Below are 11,873 nucleotides of genomic sequence, written 5' to 3'. Positions count from 1 at the left end.
TTCGTGTTCTCATGCAACGTCATCATCAGCTGCCCAAGTTCAGTTCCAATACTCAAGACCGCAAGTACGGAGGACGCGTGAAACTTCCCGGATGTGATCTTGATATCGAGGACGCACCGATGCAGACTTGAGCAGCGAACTCGCTCTGGAAGTCCCAGAAGTCATTGCGACTGGAGGTGGGAAGCGCAGCATTTTATTTAGATTTATTATTAAAGTTCAGAGATATCACTTATTTACCTCAGGATTTTCCCTCAATGAAACGGTTAAAGTAAACATTACCATGGACATCTTAATAAAGGAATAAACACATTAAGGGTGTTTGTTTGCTGAAATTCATATTGTGCAACAAAGATTTATAATGTTTGTATGCAAAGTATATATTTTGAAAAGGGGAAAAACTATAAATCGTTGTATGAAGGATGTAATGTTTAAATAATTTACCATTTAAAAAACGTAAAGGTCATGTGACCATCAGGAAGAACGCAGCATCTCAATCTCAAAGGACGCGTTCTCTGTTCTCGCGGTCTCCTGAGTTCGTTCTTCCGAGGACACCTGGCAAGACCGGTCTCCAGAAGAACACAAGTCCGTTCCTTGCGTTCTTAGAATTGAGAAACAGCCAGTCTCTTAAAAAAGTATAAGCAATGTAAAATCAAGAAAAAACTATGTGGATGCAGTGGACTTTTGTCTTATGTTTGATTTTGAAAACACTATTAGTTGGGTTTAGGTCAGTGGATTGCGAGTTGATATGTACAACAATCTCCACCTTCCTGTGGACATGTACAAGAAGGATATGTCTCTGAAGTATACAATGAACATGCCATGAGCAATGTATTTCAGTTTCACATAAATTTGTAGAGAGCACCCCCTAGTGGATTTATCACCTGAAATATGCTACGCCAAAGTGACCACTACCGCCATGTGTGGCGCCGCCGCGGTAATAAGGGATTAAGAAAATAATTTTAGGTGGGGGCATAAAGGAATGGGATGCAAACGAACAGAAATATACAATACATTTACATTTAGTCATTTAGCAGAAGCTGTAAATACCCTGCTACTTGTGAATGAAGATGAAATAACAAATCAAAGCATTTGAATTCCTTCATAAATCATTTAAAAACTTGTTAAGCTGTATTTCCAATGAGTCTTTGCTGCAATTTTGCTTGCTTAAATACGAATAAACAATGTAATTGAACCCACTGTTGAGTGCATGAAGTGCATAACATTACACACATTGTGTATCAGTGCAATAAGTGCATCATCCGGGTATTTAAAGGGACAGTTCACTCAAAATGGAAAATTCTTTACTTATCATTTACTTGTCACGAACCTGTTTACCACCCTTGTATTCTGGTATTCCGGACGAATGCCTGCTCTGCCAGCTTTATGCCAAATCTGGGCCAGAATTCTTTGCTATTGGGGTATCTAACCTTGTGCCAAGAAAGCGATTGATTCTTCAAAGCATATTGATAATAAGTTACTATTAGCTGCAAGCATGTGCTGCAGACGGTCATGTTGATCTGAAGTGTCTGGCGGATGATGAGTCACCACCAGGAGAGAAGCAGAGCAGGAGAGTTCATGTCTAACAGTGTGTGTTTTGATGGGAAGTGACAGGCGTGTGTGTGTGTTTTGATGGGAAGTGACGTGTGTGTTTTGGGCAGGGTTGGCTGTGGTTCTGCGTGGCTGGCAGCTCAGTGAGTGTGTGTTTGGCAGAGTGTCAGGAGCCTGTAGGAAGGAGACTCGTTCATTCAGAAATCCTCTGTGCTGTGGGTGGAGGACTACCATTCACAGCCTGATTCAAGACCTCTCTCAGAGCGTAAACACACACACACACACACACACACACACACACACGCACGCACATGCAGAGAGAGTTCAGCGTCATCAGGATGCTGACTGAGACTGTTACTATAATCAATGCCTCTAATCTCACCTCAGCTGACTTTTGTGTCACAATGTTCTCCCCTTTTCTCATCTTGTGTTTTCTCAATGATCTTTTTTTTGTCTCACACAATCTCATCTTTAGGTTCTTTTTGTAACTGGTTTTGACTTTATTTTGTCCGAATGCTCCACTTATAATTCTAAGTGGTTCCCATTTAGTTCACATTTGTTTGTTTCCGGTTTGGTTTTCCATCCATCCATCTGTCCATTTACCCATCCATCCATTTATCCATCCATCCATCCACCCATCTACATGATCTATCCATCCATCCAACCAATACATCCAACCAACCATCCATTCATCCATCTACAGGATCCATCCATCCATCCATCCATCCATCCATCCATCTACAGGATCCATCCATCCATCCATCCATCTACAGTATCTGTCTGTCCATCCATCCATCCATTAATCCATCGACCCACCCGTCTACAGGATCTATCTATCCATCCATCCATCCATCCATCTACAGGATCTATCCACCCATCCATTCATCGATTTACAGTATTTATTCATCCGTCCATCCATCTATCCATCCATCCATCCATCCATCCATCCATCAACAGGATATATCCATCCATCTATACACAGGATCCATCCATCCATCCATCTACAGTATCTGTCTGTCCATCCATCCATCCATCCATCCATCCATTCATCCATTCATCCATTCTACAGGATCTATCCACCCATCAATTCATCGATCTACAGTATTTATTCACCCGTCCATCCATCCATCCATCCATCCATCCATCCATCCATCCATCCACAGGATCCATCCATCCATCTACAGGATTTATCCATCCATCCATCATCCCTCCATCCATCCACCCATCCATCCACTCATCCATTCATAGACAGCATCCATCCATCCGTCTGTCCTTCCGTCCATCTGTCCATCCATCCACATTATCCACATTATCCACATCCCTCTATCCATCAACAGGATCCACCTATCCATCTATACACAGGATGATCCATCCATTCATCCATCTACAGTATCCATCATCAATCCATCTGTCTAGAGTATCCATCCATCCATCCATCCATCCATCCATCCAAACATCCATCATCATCCAAAGGCACAAGTTAGTATTGAAAAATGTACATTTTTGCTATTCAATATTTCCTAAAAATCGTGCAGCTCATTTCCCCCCTGTAATTAATTATCCATCAGTTCAGTTGTCATAGTACTCTGCAGGTAGCTTTAAATGAATCCAATGTCGGTGTCATGCAAATACAATCTCATTTTTATGTTGTGTTTCAGTTTGTTCGCACACGATGTGCAGTATAGAGGCAGGTCTTAGTGCTTTTCTTCTACAAATTTGACACTTTTCTACTAATGAACTTGGAGCATTTCTCTTTTTCAATTTCTTGTTATTACTGTACTGTGTATTTCTGCTTTTCCTACCGTCCCTCCCTATGTCAAATTGTGTTTTGTTTTCTTACTTCATGTACTTTGTGTTAGGTCCAGGCTTCTCTGATGTTGTCTTTCCTCCTCTGTACAGAAGCAGTATTGCCGTCTAACTCTATTCAAATATATGTGTGTGTGCGTGTGTGTGCGTGTGTGTGTGTGCGCGTGTGTGTGTATATGTGCGCAGGTGCACCTTTGTTGTAACTGCATCTTTATATTCATTGATGTCCTGCGCGTTACGGCTTCAGTAAACAATTCATGTAGAGATCCTGTGTGCTCCATTTACCTCTTTTGTTATGTAAGCGTGTTTACAGGCTAAAAACAGTTTGTTCTCCTCCGGCTGATTCTCAATACAGACGGATGCATTGAATATTTTAGAAGACGGATCAAACTGACAGAGGATGGAGGAAGAACACACACACACACACACACACACACAGAGGGGATGATCCACCAGTGACGTCCACATTTACGTGATATTTAGATGTTTAGAATCAAGTTCATAAGACATAAATAGCATGCTGTCTATTATGGTCGTGCATTATAAATTATTAATGATTGTTAAAGAGGAAATACGATGCCGTCTTGTTCCTTAGGCGTTCTAAGATACATAAAACATGTTCAAGCAGCTTGATTTCACGAGGAAACATAAGTATTTTCCTTACTGCCAAAAATTCATATGAATGCATACAATTGATTCATTCATTTTTCTTTCAGCTTAGTTATTTATCAGGGGTTGCCACAGTGGAATGAACTGCCAACTATTCCAGCATATGTTTTACACAGTGGGTGCCCTTCCAGCCACAACCCAGCAATGGGAAACCCACACCAACACTGGGAGAACATGCAAACTCCACAGAGAAATGCCAACTGGCCCAATCGGGACTCAAACCAGTAACCTTCTTGCTGTCAGGCGACAGTGCTAACCACTAAGCCACCGTGCCACCCTAAACCAAGCATGTGTAGACTATTTTTTTAAACTGATCACACATATACATGTGTGTGGACGTGGCCTGAAATGCTCTGATTGGTAGTCAATTTCTCCAAAGCTCCGCCCCTGAAAAGCCCAAAGTGCTCTTATTGGCTGGTTGATCAAGTGTGTTGTGATTGGCCAAACAGTGTCAGCATGTTGGAAATATGGCTTAATATCAAACTGATGTTAATAGTAATGAACGGGGGACGTCGCGTTTTGTTTGGACAAATTGGAAAATCTACAACGTTCAACCGAAAGTCAACCGAATATCAACGTCTAATGATGTTACAGCTTGACACTGTGTTGACGTTACCACTATGATGTCTATCAGACATTGGATTTTGGTTGCCATACCTGACGAATAAATGTCAGTATTTGACGTCAAAATGACATTGGTTTAAGGTGTTGGCTTGACGTTGGATTTTGAGCACTCTCCAACACAACCTAAAAACAACCAAATATCAATGTCTAATGATGTTACAGCTTAACGCTGTGTGGATGGATGTTACCGATATGACGTCTATCAGACGTTGAATTTTTGGTTGCCATACCTGACAATAAATGTCAGTATATGGTGTGAACATGATGTTGGTTTAAGATATTGTCTCGATGTTGTATTTTGGTCACTTTCCAACCTAATATCAACCAAAAATCAATGTCATTATGTTACAGCTCGACCTTGTTTGGATGTTACCACTATGACGACTATCAGACGTTGGATTTTAATGACCATACCTGACGAATAAATGTCGGTATCTGGTGTCAACTTGATGTTGGATTAAGATATTGTCTCAATGTTGGATTTTGATCACTTTCCAACACAACCTAAAATCAACCAAATATCAACATCTAATGATGTTACAGCTTGACGTTGTGTGGATGTAACCGCTATGTCTATCAGCCAGATTTTGATTACCACACCTGACGAATAAATGTCAGTATTTGACGTCAAATATGACGTTGGTTTAAGATGTTTGCTCGACTTTGGATTTTGATCACTTTCCAACCAAAAATCAACCAAAAATTAACGTCTAATGATGTTATAGCTCGACGTTGTTTGGATGTTACTACTATGACGTCTATCAGACATTGGATTTTGGTTACCATATCTCACGAATAAATGCCAGTATTTGATGTCAATATGACATTGGCTCAACGTTCAATTTTGATCACTTTCCAACACAACCTAAAATCAACCAAATATCAACGTCTAATGATGTTACAGCTTGACGTTGTGTGGATGTAACCGCTATATCTATCAGATATTGGATTTTGGTTGCCATACCTGAAGAATAAATGTCAGTATTTGGCGTCAACATGATGTTTGTTTTAAGATGTTGGCTCAACGTTATATTTTGGTCACTTTAAAACCTAAAATCAACCAAATATCAAAGTCTAATGATGTTACAGCGTAATGCTGTGTGGACGTTACCGATATGACGTCTATCAGACATTGAATATTTTTTTGTTGCCATTCCTGATGAATAAATGTCAGTATTTGACGCCAATATGACGTTGCTTCAAGATGTTGGCTCGACCTTGGATTTTGGTCATTTTCTAGCCTAAAATCAACCAAAAATCAACATCATGATGTTACAGCTCGACATTGTTTGGATGTTACCACTATGACGTCTATCAGACGTTGGATTTTATTTACCATACCTGACGAATAAATGTCAGTATCTGACGTCAGTAAGACGTTGGTTTAAGATGTCGTCTCAATGTTGGATTTTGATCATTTTCCAACACAACCTAAAATCAACCAAATATCAACATCTATTAATGTTACAGCTTGACGTTGTGTGGATGTAACCGCTATATCTATCAGACATTGGATTTTGATTGCCACACCTGACGAACAAATGTCAGTATTTGACGTCAAATATGACGTTGGTTCAAGATGTTAGCTCGACGGTTGATTTTCGTCACTTTCCAACCTAAAATCAACCAAAAATCAACGTCTAATGATGTTACAGCTTAATGCTGTGTGGACGTTACCGATATGATGTCTATCAGACGTTGAATTTTAGTTGCTATACCTGATGAATAAATGTCAGTATTTGACGTCAATATGACGTTGGTTTAAGATGTTGGCTCGATGTTGGATTTTGATCACTTTCCAACACAACCTAAAATCAACCAAATATCAACATCTATTAATGTTACAGCTTGACGTTGTGTGGATGTAACCGCTATATCTATCAGACATTGGATTTTGATTGCCACACCTGACGAACAAATGTCAGTATTTGACGTCAAATATGACGTTGGTTCAAGATGTTGGCTCGACGGTGGATTTTGGTCACTTTCCAACCTAAAATCAACCAAAAAATCAACATCAAATGTCTAGCTTAACAATGTTTGGATGTTACTACTATGACGTCTATCAGACATTGGATTTTGGTTACCATATCTCACGAATAAATGTCAGTATTTGACGTCAATATGACGTTGGCTTGACGTTGAATTTTGATCACTTTCCAACCCAACCTAAAATCAACCACATATCAACATCTAATGATGTTACAGCTTGACGTTGTGTGGATGTAACCGCTATGTCTATCAGACGTTGGATTTTGGTTGCCATACCTGACGAATAAATCTCAGTATTTGGCGTCAACATGATGTTTGTTTTAAGATGTTGGCTCAATGTTATATTTTGGTCACTTTAAAACCTAAAATCAACCAAATATCAACGTCTAATGATGTTACAGCTTAATGCTGTGTGGATGTTACCGATATGATGTCTATCAGACGTAGAATTTTAGTTGCTATACCTGATGAATAAATGTCAGTATTTGACTGTCAATATGACGTTGGTTTAAGATGTTGGCTCGATGTTTGATTTTGATCACTTTCCAACACAACTTAAAATCAACCAAATATCAACGTCTATTGATGTTACAGCTTGACTTTGTGTGGATGTAACCGCTATGTCTTTCAGACGTTGGATTTTGGTTGCCATACTTGACGAATAAATGTCAGTATTAGTCGACAATATGAATACGTCCATAAAATCAACCAAATATCAACATCATTCAAAGTCGTTATTGGACATCAAAATATCATTGTCCTCAGACACTGGGTAGACCCTGAATTTTGGTCAACTGACGTCACAGCCTAAATCTAACCTAATATTAACGTTTTGTGTCATTGTGTACCTGCTGGGTATCATGATGACAATATTTTCTCTGATTTATTGTGCAGCACTAGTTCCCATATTGTTGCACACTGTCCACGTTATTCTTCTCCTACACAAAAACACAAGCGCACACTCACTGTCGGCTGCTGTTTAATCCCATCACTGGTTTTCTCTGTAGGTTTCTTCACGGGAGATCACACACTTATGCATGTGCAACCTTTCACATCTCGGCATGAAACGTCTTGTTGAGTTTATTTCCCTGTGCTGTGCTTGTGGTTGCAAAAGAAACACATTTAAATAGACGTAGCTCTCAGCACAACAGGAAAACCCTGCAATTACTGTCCGGTATTTATGAGTACTGTGTGTTCTCATGATACATTAATATCAGTGACAAACGGAGAGATTGAGAGCGCGATATATAATGGGTTTGTGCTAGATTAGGTTTGTTTATCTGTCAAACATCACTCCTTTCTTGCGCTCCATTTTCCCATGGCCCCCAGCGCTGAATGTTCTGCTGAGTTTTTGACTCAATTCTCGGTTGTATCTGGGCATCAGACTGAGCCTCCCACACTGAGACTCTTGCAAAACATTTCCGCTCTACCAGAGCGAACAGAGTCGTGCCCTTATAAACGTGAGAGATGCCAGAAATGTGGCTTTATTTTCTCTTGAGTAAAAAATGTGAGCACTCGCACGCAGCTTGCGCTCATACAAAGCTAAATTATTAGCGGTCTGTGGCATTTCAATCCTTTTTCAAATATCTTAAGTGATGTTTAATTCTTTCATTTTCCCTCAGCTTAGTCCCTTTATTCATCAGGGGTCACCACAGCGGAATGAACCGCCAACTTATCCAGCATTTGTTTTACACAGCAGATGCCCTTCCAGCTGCAAACCAGTACTGGGAAACACCCATACACACTCATACACTACAGCCAATTTAGTTAATCCAATTCAGCTATAGTGAATGTGTTTGGACTGTGAGGGGGAACCGGAGCACCCGGAGGAAACCCACGCCATCATGGGGAGAAGATACAAACTCCACACAGAAATGCCAACTAACCCAGTCGAGACTCAAACCTGCGACCTTCTTGCTGTGAGGCGACTGTGCAAATCACTGAGCCATCGTGTTGTTTAATAGTGCAAGGAAATATTTCCTATTACACTTTTTTTTTTGGAGATTTTTTTAGCTTGGCTGGAATAAAAATTGTATATTTGACTTCGAAACGCTTCGTGATGTTACAGGGTTTACACCAACAAGACTCAGCCAAGTGTGTGTCAAACAGAGCAGTATATATAGTCTGTGTAATTAGTCCTTGAGCAGCTCCCAGCTGTGTGTGTTTGTGTGTAAAATCAATGGACAACCGGAACAGGTGTGTATGTGAGGTGCATGATAGGATTTGTAGTTCTCCAGCGATCTGTATGGACTAGAACGCTGCTGATTGAGACAATTATTGGCCTGCTTAAGTTTTTTTTTGTTGTCCAATGACCTGGTTAATTGACCAAATTAACCTAGTTAAAGATACACTACACATTTTTTTTAGATTTGCCAATTTTACAAGCAGCTTAGAGATAAACTGTTGTGTTTTACAATTTTTAAAACCCATTCAGCTGATCTTCAGGTCTGGCCGAGCACTTTTAGCTTAGCTTAACATAGATCACTGAATCGGATAAGACCATTAGCATCTCACTCAAAAACTTCAAATTAAGATTCATTTATTTTCCTTCGGCTTAACTCCTTATTTATCAGGGGTCACCACAGTGGAATGAACCGCCAACTATTCCAGCATTTGTTTTACATGGCGGATGCTCTTCCAGCCACAACCCAGTGCTGGGAAACACAAATACACAATTATTCACTGCAACCCAGTACTGGGGAACACATGTACACATTCATTCACGCATTCATTCACAGACTCATACACTACAGCCAATTTAATTCACCTACCTTTACCCGACTGTGGGGGAAACCGGGGCACCCGGAGGAAACCCACACCAACACGGGGAGAACATGTAAACTCTACACAGCCATGCCATCTAGTTTAGCCAGGATTCAAACCAACAACCTTTCTGCTGTGAGCCGACAGTGCTAAACTCTGCGCCACTTTGTTGCCCACTTGGCTGGAATAAAAATATATATTTTAAACATGTTAAAACTGCTAAGGTCAACATTATTAGCCTGCTTAATTTTTTTCTTTCCTTCAAGTAGGCTACAGAATCAACAAGTGTCATGCAATGACTTGCTTAATTGAGCAAATTAACCTAGTTAAAGCAACACTACACGTTATTTTTTGAGATAAGTACATTTTACAAGTCTCTTAGAGATAAACTGTTGTGTTTTACCATTTTTAAAACCCATTCAGCCGATCTTCAGGTCTGGTGGGAGCCCTTTTGGCTTAGCTTAGCGTAGATCATTGAATCAGATTAGACCGTTAGCATCTCACTCAAAAAAAAATTAAAAATAAAAAATCATTCATTTTCCTCCAGCTTAGTTGCTTATTTATCAGGGGTCGCCACAGTGAAATGAACCGCCAACTTTTCCGACATATATTTTACACAACGAATGCCCTTCCAACTGCAACCCAGTACTGAAAAACACCAATACACACTCACTCATACACACTACGGTCAATTTAGTTTACCCATTTCACCTATATCGAATGTGTTTGGACTTTGGGGAAACCAGAGCACCCGGAGGAAACCCACACAAACACGGGGAAAAGATGCAAACTCCGCACAGAAATGCCAACTGCTGGGACTTACACCAGCACCCTTCTTGCTGTGAGGCGACAGTGCTAACCACTGTGCCATCGTGTCGCCCACTTGTCTAAAATAAAAATATATATTTTAAACATTTAAAAACTTCTAAGGTCAATATTATTAGCCCACTTAATAATTATTATTTCAAGTCATAAGTGTTGCCCACCCTGCTGAAAAATCCAGCTTAAACCAGCCTAAGCTGGTTGGCTGGTTTTAGCTGGTCGACCAGACTGGTTTTAGAGGGGTTTTGGCCACTTCCAGGCTGGTTTCCAGCCATTTCCAGCCTGGTCTTAGCTGGTCAGGCTGGGAGATGACCAGCTAAAACCAGCTTGACCAGCCTAGCCAAGCTGGGAGTCCAGCCAAAACCAGCTATATCCAGCTTAAACCAGGCTGGTCAAGCTGGTTTTAGCTGGATTTGGCTGGTCATATTTCAGTCTGACCAACTAAGACCAGGCTGGAAATGACTGGAAACCAGCCTGAAAGTGGCCAAAACCCCTCTAAAACCAGCCTGGTCGGCCAGCTAAAACCAGCCTTGGCTGGTTAAAGCTGGATTTTTCAGCAGGGCAGCAATGACTTGCTTAATTGAACAAATTTACCTAGTTAAAGATAAGCTAATTTCACAAGTCTCCTAAAGATAAACTGTTGTGTTTTACCACTTTTAAAACCCATTCAGCCAATCTTCAGTTCTGGTGAGAGCACTTTTAGCTTAGCTTAGCTTAGCTTAGCTTAGACCATTAGCATCTCACTCAAAAATTTCCAAAAATATTCATTAATTTTTCTTCGGCTTAGTTCCTTATTTATCAGGGCACACCACAGTGGAATGAACCGCCAACTATTCCAGCATATGTTTTACACAACAGATGCAACCCAGTACTGGGAAACACCCATACACACTCATTCACACACACACACACACACTCATACACTACGGCCAATTTAGTTTACCCAATACACCTATAGCGAATGTGTTTGGACCAGGGGTTACCAATCCTGGTCCTGGAGGGCCGGTGTCCCTGCAGGGTTTAGCTCCAACCTTGCCTCAACACACCTGCCTGGATGTTTCAAGTACAGTATACCAAGTAAGACCTTGATTAGCTTGTTCAGGTGTGTTTGATTAAGGTTGGAGCTAAAATTTGTAGGACACCAGCCCTCCAGAAACAAGTTTGGTGACCACTGGTTTGGACTGTGGTGGAAACCGCAGCACCCAGAGGAAACCCACACCAACAAGGGGAGAACATACTCCACACAGAAATGCCAACTGACCAACTGAGGTATACACCGTGTCACCCCTTTATTTCATATATATATATATTTATATATATATATTTTTTTAGCATTTATTAGTGGCTACAACACCTTAAAAATTCAACTGCTCAGACTTAAATGTGTGTCAGCAGTCGCCTGATATTCTCGATGGCTTTTCCTCCTGTTCTAGATTCTTCCTCCGGTTTCTCCCTCACCGCCGTCTCCTGTTGTGTAGTGTTGTGTAGTTACCTTATTCATGTTTATGGGTAAAGGTTGTTGGTTCAGTATCTTGAGGAAAGTGCAGCCGCCTGTTGAGGGACTCTAAACAAATCAACACGCATTACAATTTAATTACTTCCTCTCTACAACTCACACACACACACACACAAAAGCAGATCATCGCTCC

Source organism: Danio rerio, chromosome 15 (assembly GCF_049306965.1).
Source record: "Danio rerio strain Tuebingen ecotype United States chromosome 15, GRCz12tu, whole genome shotgun sequence".
In the NCBI taxonomy this organism is placed as follows: Eukaryota; Metazoa; Chordata; class Actinopteri; order Cypriniformes; family Danionidae; genus Danio; species Danio rerio.
The sequence above is the reverse complement of the archived record's forward strand: the minus strand, read 5'-3'. Positions refer to the sequence as shown.